This window comes from Tupaia chinensis, unplaced genomic scaffold, assembly GCF_000334495.1.
Source record: "Tupaia chinensis unplaced genomic scaffold, TupChi_1.0 Scaffold000140_1, whole genome shotgun sequence".
Lineage (NCBI taxonomy): Eukaryota > Metazoa > Chordata > Mammalia > Scandentia > Tupaiidae > Tupaia > Tupaia belangeri.
Window position 1 is genome coordinate 2,354,442 of NW_006159610.1, and position 16,998 is coordinate 2,371,439.

Here is a 16,998-nt window from a genome sequence, read left to right on the forward strand (position 1 = left end):
GAGGCCACACTCTCAAGGTCTCACTTCTTGTTTATGACATGAGTCAGTCATTTAAGCATTCTTGTCCTCAGACATCATCCCTTCTTCATATTCTATGCAAGAAGAATTTCAGAAGTTTCTTTTTTTCTACCAATTACTATCAAAGAAGTAAAACCTTGAAAGTGGGCAGAATTCGTGGTAATCAATGTAATAAATTTTAAAGAAGGTTGAATTGACAAATAAAAAGATAAACTTAAAGGGCAAAATGCAGATACAAGCACTCATAGAAGAGTACTACTAGTGAGAGCAATAATAGTTAATATAAATGTATGATGCCTTTTGTACTTAAGACTCGTTATTTCCTATTTTATTTCTTAGAAGAAGTGTCTCTTGGTCAACTACTATGGTATATAAATTGTTATGTACAATACAAACATAGATTTCTTTCTAGATCATTATTAAGCTCCTCATATTGACCAAATTGCAAACTTCCTCATCCATCTAGGAAATGTGCTGAAGACCCTTTCTCATTCTTTATTTTTTTTCTTTTTTTGTTTTTCTTTATTTTTATTTTTAAATACTTTTACTTATTATTATCATAATTTTATATTACATTTAATCACATATATCTTTGCTATGTATTACATTTCTTTTTTCAGCATGATTACCATGCCTATCAGTCAGGACAAAGACATTACTATCCACATCATTATCATCAAATAGCTTTTCATCATTTTTTTCAGATTATTATGATTATTATTATTTATTCTCATTATTTGTGGGAGGCTGCATACCAGTGAAAACTTCCACAATTATTATTTTATTATTTGTTTGGAGAAGTTTTTGCTATAGGGCATGTGCATTTGCCAGAAAGATAGAGAGAGACAGAGAGACAGAAAGCAAGAAATCACCCCCGGGGGGGATGGCCATGCCACAATCCCTTCTCCTCCATTCTCTTCTTGGGATCTTGGGCACGCACACACATGCACCCGGCGTGAGTTTAAGCCACTGGGTGGAGACTCGAACTGTGGTCGACTACATGGGAGTCCAACAACGTAGCCATTACACCAGCTGCTGGTCTCTATTCTCATTATTTTTTAAACATTCAATCACTATATATCATTTGACTTGTAAAGAGAATTTCCCCAGCATGAAATATTTCTCAGACCAGTCCAGTTGAGAACACTATGCATATTATCATCAGTATGTAATAAACCATTTTTGTGTCCCACTAATGTCATGCCTCTCTATTTATTCTGGTGCTATCCCTCTCTATACTCTTCCCGTCTTCCCACCCATTCCACACTGTCTTCGGCATCCATAACTATTGTCATTGCTTTTATGCCCTTCAATACCCCATTTTTTTTGAGAGTTTTTTTTTTTTGCTATAGGGCGCGTTTGCTCTCCAGACAGAGAGAGACAGAGAGACAGAAAGCGAGAAATCCCCCCCTGGGGGGGGATGGCCATACCTCAATCCCTTCTCCTCCATTCTCCGAGTCTCAGGATCTTGGGCACGCATGCACACGCACCCGGTGTGAATTTTAAGCCACTGGGTCCGGGACTCGAACCATGGTCGACTACATGGGAGTCCAGCGACATAGCCATTACGTTAACTGCAGGTCCTGATGGCCTTCAATATTTTAATCTCTACCATAAAGTGTGGATTGTCAGTATATATTAAGTGGATACATACAGTATCTTTCATACCTTGGCTTCCTTCACCCGGCAATATATATTCCATATTTGATCACTTTCTCTCAAGTGCCAGGGTCTTGGTTTTGTTTTTTTTTTTTTTTAATGGCTGAATAGTGTTCCATATAGTATACGTACCACACTTTTTCCATTCATTCACATTTGGTTTCATGTCTTGTCTTAGTGATCATGAATAATGCTGCAATAAACATTGATGTGCAAGTGCTTTTCCAACTGAACATTCTCCTGTCCTTTGGGTAGATACCCAGAAGTGGGATTGCTAGATCAAATGGTAGTTCTATTTGTAGATCTTTGAGGAACCTCCATATCATTTTCCACAGTGGCTGAACCAGTTTACATTCCCACCAACAGTGTAGGAGAGTTCCCCTTTCACCACAACCCTGCCAACATATACACTTTTTGCATTTTTTAATCTTCACCATTCTGACAGGGGTTAGGTGGTATCTCATTGTGTTTTTAATCTGCATCTCCCTTATGATAAGGGATGTGGAGCATTCCTCATATGCTTTTTGCCTGTCTGTATGTCTTCCTTAGAGAGATTTTTGTTTAGCTCGTTTTCCCATCTTTTAATTGAGTTAGGTTTTGTTTTTTTTTGTTTTTTTTTTTTTGAGGAAGCTGCTTGAGTTCCCAATTTTCTGTTTTTCTATGCAAAAATGCATCATTACTTTCCCAAACTCCCAACAGTATCCAGAAATTTTGGTTAACAAATATCGTTCTTTTTCCACGTGGCAGAAAAAATGACTGACCTCCCTGACCCAGGCTTCCAGGCCTGGGAGGAAAAAGGGTGCCGAGGAGTCACCACTTAGCATGCCAGCTCCAACCTGAGGTGGACTGACAGGTCAGTGGGAGGCGATCCCCAGCCCACCTGGCACCCGGAACAGGCTCAGGCAGACGGTGGTTCTTTCCACCTCTCGCTCTCATGCCTTTGAGGAAGAAAATTTGGAAGGTAATGGATTGAAATATGAGACATAAGCCCTCAATTTCAGTGGGGAAACATCTTAATCTGTTATTACATTGCTAACAAATACTTGAAACTGGATGAATTTATAAAAGATATTTAACAACTCACAATTCTTTCAGGCCGGCCTATACCATGGCCAAGGGAAGGACAGAGGATGGCAAGCCCACAAGAGAATGAGCTGTGGGAAGATCTCTTTTATAGCAACTAGCTCTCCTGAGAACTAATGCCTTTTTGCAGAGCTAGAACTCATGGGGTCTTGTGAAATATCATTAATTTATTCACAGGAGTATTGTTTCCAGGATGCCATCAACATGATTTAATCATCACCCACTAGCCCTTACCACCTGCAAGTATCAACTTTCAAAACATAAAAGTTTGGGTGACAAACCATAATCCAAACCAAAATGTGGGGGGTCCCCCACCTTCCCTGAGATTCCAAGGCCTAGGACGATCCCAATGAAGGCCCACCACTGTGTTGGTCAGTTTATGGGTCCTTCCACTTGGGAGTTGGCAGGGCTAGGGGGAGCCTTCTCTCCAGTCCCATGTATAACCACAGCTGAGAAAGAACAATCCAGTTATATGTGCCCTCCTTCCTTTGTACACCTAGGCACTTCTAGGGCTGCCCAATGTGGTAGGTACAAGAGTACAGGACATGTGAAAAGGACACCCTACCACCTAGGGAAGCCAAGGGCTGTGGCTGTCACAGGCACGAAGGCTTAAAATCCAGAAGACTGGGAGGGGGCAGTTAGAAAAGAAGTTAGAGGGAGGGGAGACATGGGAGAAAACATTTTTGCACAATTAGAAAGAGCATCGACAATTTAGGGAAACTCCTTGATATGCAGCCATTCCAATCCCAATCAGCTATCTGGAAGGAAAGGGAAGAGAGTCAATCAAAGGTTTCACACCACATAAAGTAGAATCATTTCCTAACATTCAAGAACAATGGTTTATAATTGGCAGAGGTATTTTCAGGTGGAGAGAGGAGTCATATTTTGAAGTAAGATTCTATTTGTGCTTATGTACCGTATTTTCCAAATCTCATTATTTGTCAAGCTGATGACTGACTATATGAAATCTTAGCTATAGTGGAAAATGTTGCAATAAATATGAATGTGCAAAACAAACAAACAAAGATTCCACTTGTCTCCATTTGTCTCCTGCCTGAAAACCAATAAGAAGAGAAACATGACTTTGAGAGGAAGTAGATTTCATGGAACTTAGAGTTAAACTTCTTAGCTGCTCTTATTCTTCTCCCACTTTCCTTATGTATCTGTTCGGCCTTATATTGCAATGAGGAAACTGCCATAGGGGTTAAAGTGAAGTAATCCCATAGGAGTGTGCAAAGTGGCAGGCTCAAATGAAGCTAGAGCAAATGAAGCCAGGTCAATCTAGTTTGACCAATGTGCCACCATGCCTAAGGGGCTCACGGCCTGGTTTAGAACAAGCATGCAGAATTCCCTGTATGTATTGTTGTTAGGGAGTCATAGCAAAATACCATAGAATGGGGGGCTTAAACAACAGGACTTTATTTCTCAGACTTTCTGAGGCCTAGAAGACCAAGATCAGGTGTGAGTTTAGTCTGGGTCTGGTGATGCTGTTCTTTCTAGCTTTCAGATGGCCTCCTGTGACCTTATGTGGCAGAAGGAGAAAACAAGAGTAAGCTCTTTGGTATCTTATAAGGGTGCTAGACCTGCCAATGACAGACCTACCCGAATAACTTCAGCTAGACCTAATCACTTACCTGTTAAAATAGTTGGAAGGCCATTAGGCTAAGACAACTCCAGTGTCTTGAGTTCCTACATAAACAAATCAAAACCAACTTAATATAAATAGTAAAATGAAATTAGAGCTTAACCAACCAGAGAATGACAACTAACCTTTAAATAGAAACTTTAACAATAAGAAATTGGTAACAGGAGTCAGCAGGTGATATGGTGGTTAAGGTGCTGTAATCCCACATGGTCAACTGCAGTTTGAATTCTGGACTCGGCAGCTTGAAACTCACCCTGTGCGCTTGTGTGTGCATGCCCAAAATTCTGAGAGAACGAAGAAGAAGGGATTATGGCATGGGCACCCCCCACCCAGTGGTGATTTCTCACTTTCTTTTTATTTTTTAAAGAAAGATTTTTGCTACATGGTGTGTGCACTCACAGAGAGATGGAGAGAGACAGAAAGCAAGATATCACCCCCTTGGGGGGATGGTCACACCGTAGTCCCTTCTGCATTCTCCTCTCAGGATTTTGGGCCTACCCACACACACACCTGGCATGAGTTTTAAGCTGATGAGTCCAGGACTTGAACCATAGTTGACTATGTCCAGCGACGTAATCATTATACCATCTGCTGCTCCCAATTTTCTCACTTTCTGTCTTCTGTCTCTCCGGGGAGTGCCTGCATCAAATATCAAAAAACCCCCAAAAAACAAAAAAAAACAAAAAAAAACTGGCAAATAACCTTTAACTAGGGACCTTAACAATCAGAAACCATCAACTAAGCAACTAAGCTCTAATTAGGGACTTCCCACTATAATCCAATATATTCTTTGTCTTACCTCTGTGAACACTTGTATTGCACCCTATTGGTGGAACCCTGAATCACTTGTAGTCAGGTGCTTTCTGATTCATGAATCACTGTTCATGCAAATAAATTCTTTAAAATTTTAATGTGCCTAAGTTTATCTTTTAACACCCTAATGGAGGTGATAGTTTCAACATATGAATTTGGGGGCAGAGGCAATTCAGTCCATAGCATGGTGACAGGTGGCAGGGCAGGGACAATAGGAATGGAGAGGAGGGAGGATGGGATAGTTTTTGTTTGTTTGTTTGTTTTTTAAAGAGAGATTTTTTGCTATAGGGTGCATGCTCTCGCCAGTAACACAGAGAGAAACAGAGAGACAGAAAGTGAGAAATTCTGCCCCCCCCCACCTTGGGGAGATGACCATGCTGCAATCCTTTCTCCTCCAGTTTCCTCTCAGGATCTTGGACACACACACACACACACACACACACACACACACACGTGCCCAGCGTCAGTTTAAGCTGCCAGGTCCAGGACTCGAACCACAGTCGACTACGTGGGAGTCCAGCCATGTAACCATTATGCCATCTGCTAGTCAGATGAGACAGTTTTAACCAACCTATTTGTATTAGGTCTTGAGCTCGGGCAACATCATGGAAAGAGTTTTGGGGGAGTGCATCTAACAAAGTTCATGAAAGAGAGGGCAGAAAACATGGCCAGAAGGGTAGACTGACTGGTCCAGATTGTTTAGGTCTTAAATGCCACACAAAGGAGCATTCATTTCATCTAGAGAATGTAGACCATTTGGGGAATTATCTCAGAAAATCAGAGTGGGCCAGCAGGTGGCGTGGTGGTTAAGGTACTGTATCCCACACAGCTGATCGCATTGTTCAAGTCCGGACCCAGCCTCCTGAAAATCACACTGAATGCGTGTGTATGCCCCAAATCCCAAGAAGATACCAGAGGAGAAGGGATTGCAGCATGACCTCCCCCCCGGGGGTTGATTTCTCACTTTCCCTTTCTCTGTGCCTCTCCTCTGACAAGTGCACATGCCCTATGCCACAGAACTGTAAAAAGAAAATCCGAGTGTGTGCATCGCTAAGCAGAGATTAAAGTAGTATCAGCAGTGCTGCTCTAAAGCAACCACAATAGAACTTGCCCTAAGTGAATGGATGCTTCTGTTTACTCAGCACAGCTGGTGAGTGGACACAGCATTGGTATTGTAGGTGTCATTCTCTTTGTTTGAATGTTGGGTCTATTTCTTTGTTCAATTCTCTCACTGTTTTCTTAGTAGCTAGCAATAATTTCTCAAATTCTTGCCTCACTTAGCTATGCTAAGGGCCTCCAAAAGAAAGGATATCATTGTTTCAACTTGGGCTGGAATTACAAACTGTACTACGGAAATCTGGGCATGGTGGTGATGAAGATGCTGAGTATTAGAACTCAAAGAAGTAGGAGGAGAAGCCTGGGAGAAAGAATCAGTCACTTGATCACTTTCTCTTCCTTGTCTGGAGTTTCCATTCATTCACTCAATAAATCTATGTGAATTTATTTCTATTTATTTCCTTTTTTTTGGAGATATTTTTGCTAAAGGGCACATGTGTTCACCAGAGAGACAGAGAGACAGAAAGTGAGAAATCACCCCCTGGGGGGATGGCCATACCACAATCTCTTTACTTTCTTCTTGGAATTCTAGGCAAGCACACAATATGCCTAGTGTGAGTTTGAAGCCTCTGAGTCTGGAACTCGAACTGTGGTTGGCCGGCCATATGAGATCCCAACGACATAACCATTACACCATCTACTGGTCCCTATTTATACTTATTTCTTATTTCTTATAAGTAATTTATATTATATATAATAGGTATTCAAAAATTAAAATTTACAAAAATATTTATGTGCTGGATTTCTTTCTCCATGAAATCATTGACCATTTTCATGAGAAACCCACTGAAAACAGAAGCTATCTATATCATGCAGCTTATGGTTTACATTAACATGAATTGATTTCTTTATTAGCAAGCTCCTTTAGAAGAGTCTTGCCCAGGAAATTAAAAGTCACAGATAACTGGATTGTTTATTTCAGGAACCTCTCATAAGATCTGTTCACTAGTGGGATCAGCAGTTAGCGTAATGGCTATGTCGCTGGGCTCCCATGTAGTTGACTGTGGTTCGAGTCCCGGACCCGGTGGCTTAAATTCACACCGGGGCATGTGTGCATGTGTGCCCAAGATCCTGAGAGGAGAATGGAGGAGAAGGGATTGCAGCGTGGCCATCTCCTCTGGGGAGTGGGGCGGGGGGGGGTAATTTCTCTCTTTCTGTCTCTCTGTCTCTCTCTAGCTTATATTCCAAGATGCTTTAAACCCTCTTCTCAAAATCTTTGCCTTGCTAGGTCTAATAATCCTAACTTACTAAGTCATGATTCTTACCCAATTCTAATCAAGCTCCCACCCTCCTTCCCCTTTTTATTGAGAGAGCTGCCCTAAACAAGACTTCAAAATAATGACATTGTACCCCAAAGAATGCACATATATGTTATATGTCAATTAAAATTGTAATAAAGAACCTCAATAAATTTGCCAGTGTTACTTTCTCTCCCTATGATGCTAATAAGAGTCCACAGAGGCAGTGTTTACCATCTCCTTTAAAAAGTTGATCTATTTCTTCCATGAGCAAGAAAGACAGAAAAATTGAGTGAGCACCCCCCAACTGGGTCTTGATGTCAAGATTTACCCCCAGCCTTAGCCAGCCCTGAATCATGGGCATGCGTGTGCCTGGCATACTCAGCAGGGCCTCCAGAGGCGAGCCCAGCACCTTCCCATGTGGCTCGGCCTCATAGAGGGTCGTGCTTCACTGACGCACCACCACCTAAACCCTAGTGTTTGTCATCTTAGCAGTAGGATCCACAGATTGCTCTGGGGTTATTTTGGAGATCCAGTATTCCACAGAAGCCCTTCTGTTAAAGTAGCAGGGATATGTAGCCCAGAATAGGAAAAATTTTAAAGTAATTAAAATTATTGAAGTGCAGCCTGACTTAGGAATCAAATAGTGATAGTAGAAAAAATCAGATACCTAGGTAAAAAAGAACGCTAAAGAAATATTGAAACTGGCAAACTGGGACATTTTTAGTAACAAACGAGGAAACGCAAATCAAATTTAGGAAGTTCAGTTACTTTGGCAAATAGACATCTTCATCTTTTACAAAAGAAATTTCATAATTGTTAGCCAATTCCAGGCTGTGGAGTGGGTGATAAACTTAGCTTGTTTTAAAAATAAATAGTATAGCAGTCCAAAAAAATAGAGAAATGGGTTTATTTGGTTGCTTGGCCTTTGTAAAATGATACCACGAAAGCCAATATTTAGTCTGGTCAATCCTTTTTTTTTGAGAGTTTTTCTATAGGGGGGCAGTACTTGCCGAAGAGACAGAGAGACAGAGATAGAAAGCAAGAACTCACCCTGGGGGGGGGGGGGGGGTTAGGGGGAGAGTACGGAGGGAGGCGCGGTGGGGGGGGGGGGATGGTTACACTGCAATTGCTTCTCCTCCATTCTTCTCCTAGGATTTCTGACATGTGTACGCATGGGCCCAGTGAGTGTTTTTTTTTGTTTTTTTGTTTTGTTTTTTGCTATAGGGCACATGCGCTCGCCAGACAGACAGAGAGAGACAGAGAGATAGAAAGCAAGAAATCACCCCCCCAGGGGGGATGACCACGCCTCAATCCCTTCTCCTCCATTCTCCTCTCGGGATCTTGGGCACGCACGCACACGCGCCTGGCGTGAATTTTAAGCCATTGGGTCCGGGACGCGAACCACAGTCGACTACTTGGGAGTCCAGCAACATAGCCATTAAGCTAACTGCTGGTCCCAAGGGGCCCAGTGAGTTTTAAGCCACCGGGTCTGGGACTCAAACCACAGTAGACTCATGGGAATCTAGCAACTTAACCATTATGCCATCTGTTGGTTCCTAGTCTGGTCAGTTCTAACAGTTTCAGTGGTAGTAAGCTTGTTGGAATCTTGGGCAAGTGTGGACACATGCAGTGTGTTTTCTAGCCAACCTGGGGATCTAAGCCCATGGTTGGCCATGTGATGTTTAGCCTGAAGATCAGTTTGCTACCAACTGTGCCACCAGGCTAGGTCAGGTTTTTGTTTTGTTTTGTTTTGTTTTTAATTTTTTTGGGGGTAGAAATGGACAAACTGGTTCTAATATTCATGGGAAGAGACCTAGAATGGCCAAACAACTTTGAAATATCAATAGAACAAGAAAGACAGATACTAAGGCTTATTTTAAGACTTGTTATAAAGCTACAGTGGCTGAGAGAGTGTGGTATTGTTTTCAGAAGATAAGAAAAGTGAACATCTTCCCGATCTCACGATTGCAAAGAATTTCTTAGAAAAGATACAAAAATCACCAGAGGAAAACATAAATACATTTAATCACATCAGAATTAAGAACATCTTTTCATATAAATACATCACAAAGAGGATGCAAACCTAGGTCCCAGAGTGTTACAGGATATTAGCAACACATACATATCCCACAAAGGACTCTTACCCAGAATATATAAAGGACTCTTACGATCATTAAGAAAACAATAACCAAATGAAAAAATGAGCAGATTTGAACAGATAATTTAATAAAACTGGAGATCTCAGTGGGTAATAAACCTATGAAAACTTCATTAGTCATCAGTGAAATGCAAATTAAAATCACAACCAGATACGATTGTGATTACAAACCTTCCAGATTGGCAAGGTTAGAAGACTGACAGTATTCAGTGTGTGTGAGCAATACACGTTTTTACATACAGCCAGGGAAAGTACATTGGTACAATCACTTTAAAATAAAATAAAATAAAATTTATTATTATTTACAAAAGTTGAAGATGGAGCTCTCACCTGTCCCTGACTTCTGCCGTTGCTCCTTCAGAAAGGTAACTCACAATGTGCAGTTCTTTGTGCTGTTTCCTGTCACCTGTGAAAAACGGAGAGGAAATGAAGGCAGGGGAAAAAGCCTGGTGGCAGCCAGTAGGCCCTTGCCCTGTTATCTGTTTTCTGAAAGCACAAAATGCCTCACTCCCGTGGGTCTCATTCCCTCCCATGGAGCCTTCCTGGCTGGATGGTTTCCCACGTCAGTGCCAATTCCTGCACTACCATCACAGGCTCCCACAGAGACACCTTCTTCCCAAAGGGCATCTTGCACACCCCTAGGCAGGAGCCTTCTGTAAAGAACAGACTGAGTTGCCTGGAGCCTACTCTTGCTAAAACACCCCTGAGGCTACTGCTTGAATTGTTTCTTCTGCAGAAAGACAAATGGAAGTAGCACATAGCAATCACCTGCTTCTCAAAATGTATTTGCTTTTAAAAAATAAGTTTATTTGGGACCTGCAGTTAGTGTAATGGCTATGTCACTGGACTCCCATGTAGTCGACTGCGGTTCGAGTCTCGGACCCGGTGGCTTAAACTCAAGCCGGGCGCATGTGCGTGTGTGCCTAAGGTCCAAAGAGGAGAATGGAGGAGAAGGGATTGTGGTGTGGCCATCCCCCCTGGGGGGTGATTTCTTGCTTTCTGTCTCTCTGTCTCTCTCTGTCTTTCTGGTGAGTGCATGTGCCCTATAGCAAAAAACTCCAAAATAAATAAATAAATAAATAAATAAATAAATGAAATAAAAAGAGAAAAAAAAGAAATAAAAGAAAAAAAAAGTTTATTTCATTTTATCCATGATAGAGCACATATGCATGCATGAGTGAGAGGGAGAAGAACAGGCACTCTTAAGGGTCTTGTCTCATTGTGACCCCATTTCCCCACCCCTCTAGCTCCTCAGGATCTTGGACATGTTCCCACGACCCAGAGATCTGAACCCAGGTCAGCCATGTGGCTTTCAGCAGGTCAGTTTGCTACCAGCTGCACCACCAGGCTGGACTGGTGTTTGTTCTCTCCCCCTGTACAAACAAGCTGTTAGCCACTTCCCTGCAGAACACATGGATCTGGAGAGAGGGAGGAGTCATCCTGGAGAAAGGTCCTTTCCAGAAAGCATGTGAGCATCCGGAGAGAAGCCGGAAACAGGCTCTCTGCCATGACAATTCCAAAACAAACAAACAACTAAAAAGTGCTGGTATTTCTTTGCATGGTTTCAAGGAACTATTTACCAAATGCAAACAAGCAAAGCATCAAACATCATGTATACAGGGATTCGTCCAAAAGTTCATGAGAATGAGTATTACGAAAAAATTGTTCAAAAAAAATTTTTGCACCAAAATAAACTCCTACATAATTCCATTTCTCTACAAACTTTTTCTTTTTCCTTTTTAAGATCCATCAGAGGGCCTGTGCAATTGCCAGAGAGGGAGAGAAAGAGACAGCTGGGTACCATAATGGTGCTTCGCCATTTCTCCACTCTGTGAGGATTCCAGGCATGTGCAAAAACATCAATGCATGCCAGGTGTGTTTTTCAAGGCCCCAGACTGGGATTGGAACCTCAAGGTAGGCTGACTTAACTACTAGGCCATGGAGCTGACCTGCTCCACAAACTTCCTGAAGTCTCTTTGTATCTATGCAGACCAGTTCTGGACTGTGGGCTGTGGATGTTGACAGATTTTTAAAAATATATTTATTTATTTAATTTGTTATCATCATTATTATTTAATTTGATGAGAGAAGGAGAGAGAGAGAGGAAACGAGAGAATAAACCACCAGGTCTGAGACTTGAACTGTGATCAGCCATGCGGGAGTCCACCACCTTAACCATCACGCCACGTGCCAACCCAATGTTGATATGTGTTTAACCTCTTGAGTTGTCTTGCTATGATACTCCCTTGCTCAGTGTTCCTTGAATACAGACGTAACTGGATGGCTGGAAACGCACGGGGAGGTCCTTTAGTCTTCCGAAGAGGAAGTCTCATATCTGCCCACCAGAAGCCACGCTGACCACTCTCTTCCCTCCTCTCCCTAAGCCTGAAATGAGCCCAAATCTTGATTTCTGGGTGAGGAAGAGATTGGAGACAAAGAAGAGGGTAGGTTTTTGAAATGGTAGGTGTCTGTAGGGACAGGATGGTTTTGAAGTGGATGGGAATCCCTTGGGAATCTTGTGCAATGGCAGATTCTGACTCAGTGGGCCTGAAGTGAGGGAATGAAATCCTGTATTTGTCTTGAGTAGCACCAAAACTGCCAATGCCCCAAACATTCTTGCAGAAGCAGAGATGGAAACAGACCAGAGGCAACGAGGATTCAAAGACACAGTCTTCCTGTATCTGAAAATTGCCGTGGTCTAACCCTGTACAGCTTTGCGCTCCAGATTCGGTTCTAAATGGCTTTGATTTTATATGCCCAAGTAAATGCTAAAGCTAGTTTCCTTTCCCCAAGAGGTACTGCCTCAGGGCAAGTTTTGTACTGGTCCAGAAAGCCTGGTACGTAGGTGTGTGCTGCCCTCTGCTGGTCCTATGTAACATGCACACAATCTCTTCGGAGTCAGTGCTGCTGGAGGTAGTTTTCTGATTGCACCTGTAATCGCAGGAAAGATCCAGCCTAGAAAGGGGTTAAATTCTTTCCTCCAACTTTGTAGGTTCGTTCTGTAACAAACCTCTGGAGACCCACATTTTCTGAGTGTTGTCACAGGTTACTATTCAGTGCTCGTTCTTCTTCGGGCTACGTGTTAGGGCGTTTGTGATTCCTTAGAACTGGGTGCAGGACATGCCAGCATGACTTTGGAGTTTGTTTTTAAATTTCGTCCAAACATACAAGAAAGAATATATTTTGGAAAAGTATTCCAAGCAATTCTGATATATAACCCTTCTCTCTGCTGAGAACCAACACAGTATCGTCATTTCACATGAGGAGAAACCCAGGCCCAGAGATGCTAAATGACAGGTCGCACTGACAGTAGAGGCTGGCACTAGAACCTACGCATGGCGTGGGCCACCCGACATGGGGTCCCCAGACCATGGCCAATGCGGCCTCTGTGAGAAGAGGTGGGGAATCTCCAAGACCTGATGGGGACGTTCCTCAGGGCTTCACCACCTCTCCTGCCCAGTAGGTCTGTTTGGTGAAAGTAGCTGCTTTATCAGGAGGAAGAGAGAGAGACAGGGCTACAGGAAGGCCTCTATCAATTTTTAAAAGTGTATTCATTTATTTCTTCTGAGAGAGATGGACAGACACCACCAATTGGCTCCTCATGCCATGATCCACTGCCAGCCTCAGCCAGGCAAGCTCACGAACATGTGTGCATGCTCAGCTCCCTGTGTTCAGGGAGTTCCCAAGATGTGAACCCAGGACCTTTCCCATGTGGGTCCATTTTTTATTTTAGAGAAATTTTTGCTGTGGGGTGTGTGTGTGCATGCCAGAGAGACAGAGAGAAAGTGAGAAATCACCCCCTGGGGGGATGTCTATGTCACAATCCCTTCTTCTCCATTCTCTTGGGATTTTGGGCATGCACGCACATGTGCCCAATGTGAGTTTTAAGCCACTGGCACTTGAACTGTGGCTGACCATGTGGGCATCCAGCACCTTAAGCACCACGCCACCTACTGTACCACCTCCCAGCCCTCTGCCAATGAATTATGTGTTTTAAAGTTTATTTATTTCTTCCACGAACAAGAGAGACAGAGCGAAAGACAGTGTCCTGAACTGGATCTGCATGGTGTGACCCACCTGTGGTCTGCAGCCAGCCCTGGGTCACAGGTAAGTGTGTGCCCAGTGTGCTCGCGAAGGCCTTCGGACTTAGACTGGGAAGTGGAATTTCCTTGCAGGGCATCACATTTTACCACTGAGCCACTATCTGGCTCCCAGTTGTTTTTAATGCAAGCACTCTGGGAGTGACCCAACTGCAACTTTTTCTCACTTTGGGCTGTCAAATACAATGATGGTAGTGACCACTGAAAAACAGGGACCAGCAGTTGGCGTAATGGCTATGTCGCTTGTTATACCTAATATGTTGTTTTACTTGCTGTGAAGAACTGTTACACTTGATATATTGTTTAATGGCTAAGTTAGTAGTTTGCTGTGAAGAAAATGTTTGATTGTAGTACTGCTTGCTGAGAGCCTACCTGACTCCATTTTGTAGTACATTCAGTCTGGCATTAGCTATGTTCCTGGAAATTTGACATTCAGCCAACACGCTAGTGCTTATCGCTGATAGCAGACTAGCCATATGCTGACTGATAACACGAGAGACATAAGTGTGGTCTATGCTTCACACTCCCCATGACTGGCAAAAATATCCCACTTTGTTCTGACCCAAATCCCATAGACTTACATGTATAATGTTACAAAGGTATTCTGTTTTGTCAAGTCACCATGAGCCTGACAAAATTAGACATAAAAAGAGGAGCCTGAGCCTAGCTCATCGGCTCTGTCCTCTGTTTGGGCCACATCCCATCTCACTGCATCTGAGACCTCCCTTGCAGCCAGAGGCCCTGTCAAGTTTGCACACTGACTCCTTCTCGCCCAGCCAGCCCTCCATTCTGCCATCTTTGATGCCCCGACCTCCGTACTCTAGGATTGCCAGGTTAACTTTTCCTCCTTGTTTGCCCTCGGTCATCTTGTGGCCACCACCACCATCATACTCTAAGATCTTCACGGAGCTCATCTCCAGCTCACCGCCTGTGCCTCGTAGCACTTGGCTCCCTCTTGCCCTTGCAGACTGCACTCCCAGTCGCCGTGCCAGCATAGGACGCTCTGTGCTGCTAGTTCCATCATGACTTGTAAGCCCCCCTTTCCCTTGTGTGATTAAAGTAACTTGAAAGGCAAACCTGAGTCCTGTCCTCCTTTCATGGGGCTAGAGCACAGATTGGCTATAACTGCCTGGGCAGCTGACAGAAGTGAATTGAGCCTTTATTAAGTTGTGCATAAACTCTCCCTCTCTCTCTCTCCCCTTCCAAAACTCCCCTTCCTTGTTGCTGTTGCTCCCCACGACATCGCTGGACTCCCACATAGTCAACTGAGGTTCGAGTCCTGGACCCCGTGGCTTAAACTTACACTGAGCACGTGTGCGCGTGTGCCCAAGATCCTGAGAGGAGAATGGAGGAGAAGGGATTGCGGCGTAGCCATCCCTCCTGGGGCGGGGGTGATTTCCTCCCTTTCTGTCTCTCTGTCTCTCTCATGATTACGTGTGCTCTAGAGCAAAAACCTCACAAAACAAAACACAAAACAAAAAAACAAACAACTCTAGAGCTGGGATTTAAGCATCAGGACTCTTCTTTCTCATTATCATATTTTTTTTTTAAGAGAGATTTTTGCTATAGAGTGTGTGTGCTCACTAGAGAGAGACAGAGAGACAGGAAGTGAGAAATCACCCTCCAGGGTTATCCCTTCTCCTCTAGTCTCCTTTCAGGATTTTGAGTGGTCATGCATGCACACGCTCCCAGCCTGAGTTTTTATGCCACTGGTCTGTGACTCAAACTGTGGTTGGCTACTTGGGAGTCCAGAGATGTAACCATTATGCCATCTGCTGGTCCCCCCCAAGAGCTCTTCTTTAAAGATCACTATGGAAGACAGGGATGGAAATAATCATGAATAGTGTGGTCCCCAGTCCCTTTGTAAGTAATAAAAGCAGTATCCTTCTGCTTTCCATCTGAGGAAGGATGGTTACTCCATCGCTGATCTTAGTACATCCGGTCTGTGTAGCTAACCCAGTTACTAGAGCTTCATCAGCAGGCCACTAGGGGGAATGCTGGCTCATCATAGGGAAGAGTCAAAAAAAAAAAAAAAGAAAAGAAAAAGAAAAACGAAAGACAATGTGGCTGCTACTAGCAACCAAAAAGAAAGAGGGAAGGGTAAGAAAAATAAATAGATTGGTGGGGAAAAAAATCTCAGAGTTACCTGCCTCTCCTTGCCCACCCTCCTTCAAAACTTTTACATCTGTTTTTTTCTCTTGACATTGCCAGTACATTCCCTTCAAATTCAGCTGAGGCTCTCTGCCTTTTTGGAGACATCAGGTGCATAGAGAAAACAGACAAGCACCACTTCATTCTCCCTTCTCAACTCTTCCACCGTCTGTCCTTCGCTGTCCTGTACCCAAATGAAAACGTCCTCCAGTTACAAAAGGAGATATGGGATGGTCCTATCCAGCACGAGGGAGCAAGGACATTGAAGTGTATCAGTTTCAGATGGTCATGGAGTGTTGTCTGGGCCTCTTACAACCTGCTGGTCCTGGAGGCATCACCAGCCCCAGTGCCAGACTTCTCTGGGGTCTTGCCAATACCAAGTGCAAGCCATGCGTATCATTATGGAATTCCATTTCTGATTTCAGAAAGACAGTTCAGGCTAATTCCAGGTCCACTGGAACTAACCCTAACAGCCCATCCACCCTAGCCTCAAGGTCAAAGTCTTCTTACAACAAAATAACTACTCTTAGTTTAACAGCAACTATCTTTATAACACTGCATACCAGACATCAAAATATACATCTAGATTTCAAACACTTTTTGATGAGGAGTTGGTTTAGACTTAAACATACAGTTGTGTCACCCAATGATTTCACACAAACTTTCTCCTATCTTTATGGTAACTTCACAAATTTTGCCTTTCTGATTATAGCCACCTGCACTTCATGCAATATATCCTCTGAATGATTCAGAACCATACGAATCTATTCCTGATCAAACTTACATCTTCTTTAGTCCAATACTGCTCCACAGAAATAATGTCCTGTAGGGGCTTTAATTCAGTCTTCCTCAGATTTGATCAACATCAATATGATCATGAGTTTTGTTTTTGTTTTTGTTTTGTTTTAATTGCCAGAGAGTGTGTGGGCTTGACAGAGAGAGAGGGGAAGAAAGTATTCCTCACATGAGGTGTGGTCATGCCGTAATCCCTCCCCCCATTTCTCTACCCTGTCA

At 43.2% G+C, this 16,998-nt stretch overlaps 1 long non-coding RNA gene across 1 annotated transcript in view; it reads left to right on the top strand.

Annotated features, from left to right (window-relative positions):
* The window catches only part of LOC106734541 (uncharacterized), a 30,321-nt gene extending 15,522 nt beyond the window's left edge, over nucleotides 1-14,799 (top strand). Inside the window, exons 2-4 of the long non-coding RNA XR_001370120.1 lie at nucleotides 11,478-11,647; nucleotides 13,758-13,840; nucleotides 14,731-14,799. This is a non-coding gene — a long non-coding RNA (uncharacterized LOC106734541). The remainder of the gene's footprint in view (nucleotides 1-11,477; nucleotides 11,648-13,757; nucleotides 13,841-14,730) is intronic.
* The last annotated feature ends 2,199 nt before the right edge of the window (nucleotides 14,800-16,998 follow it).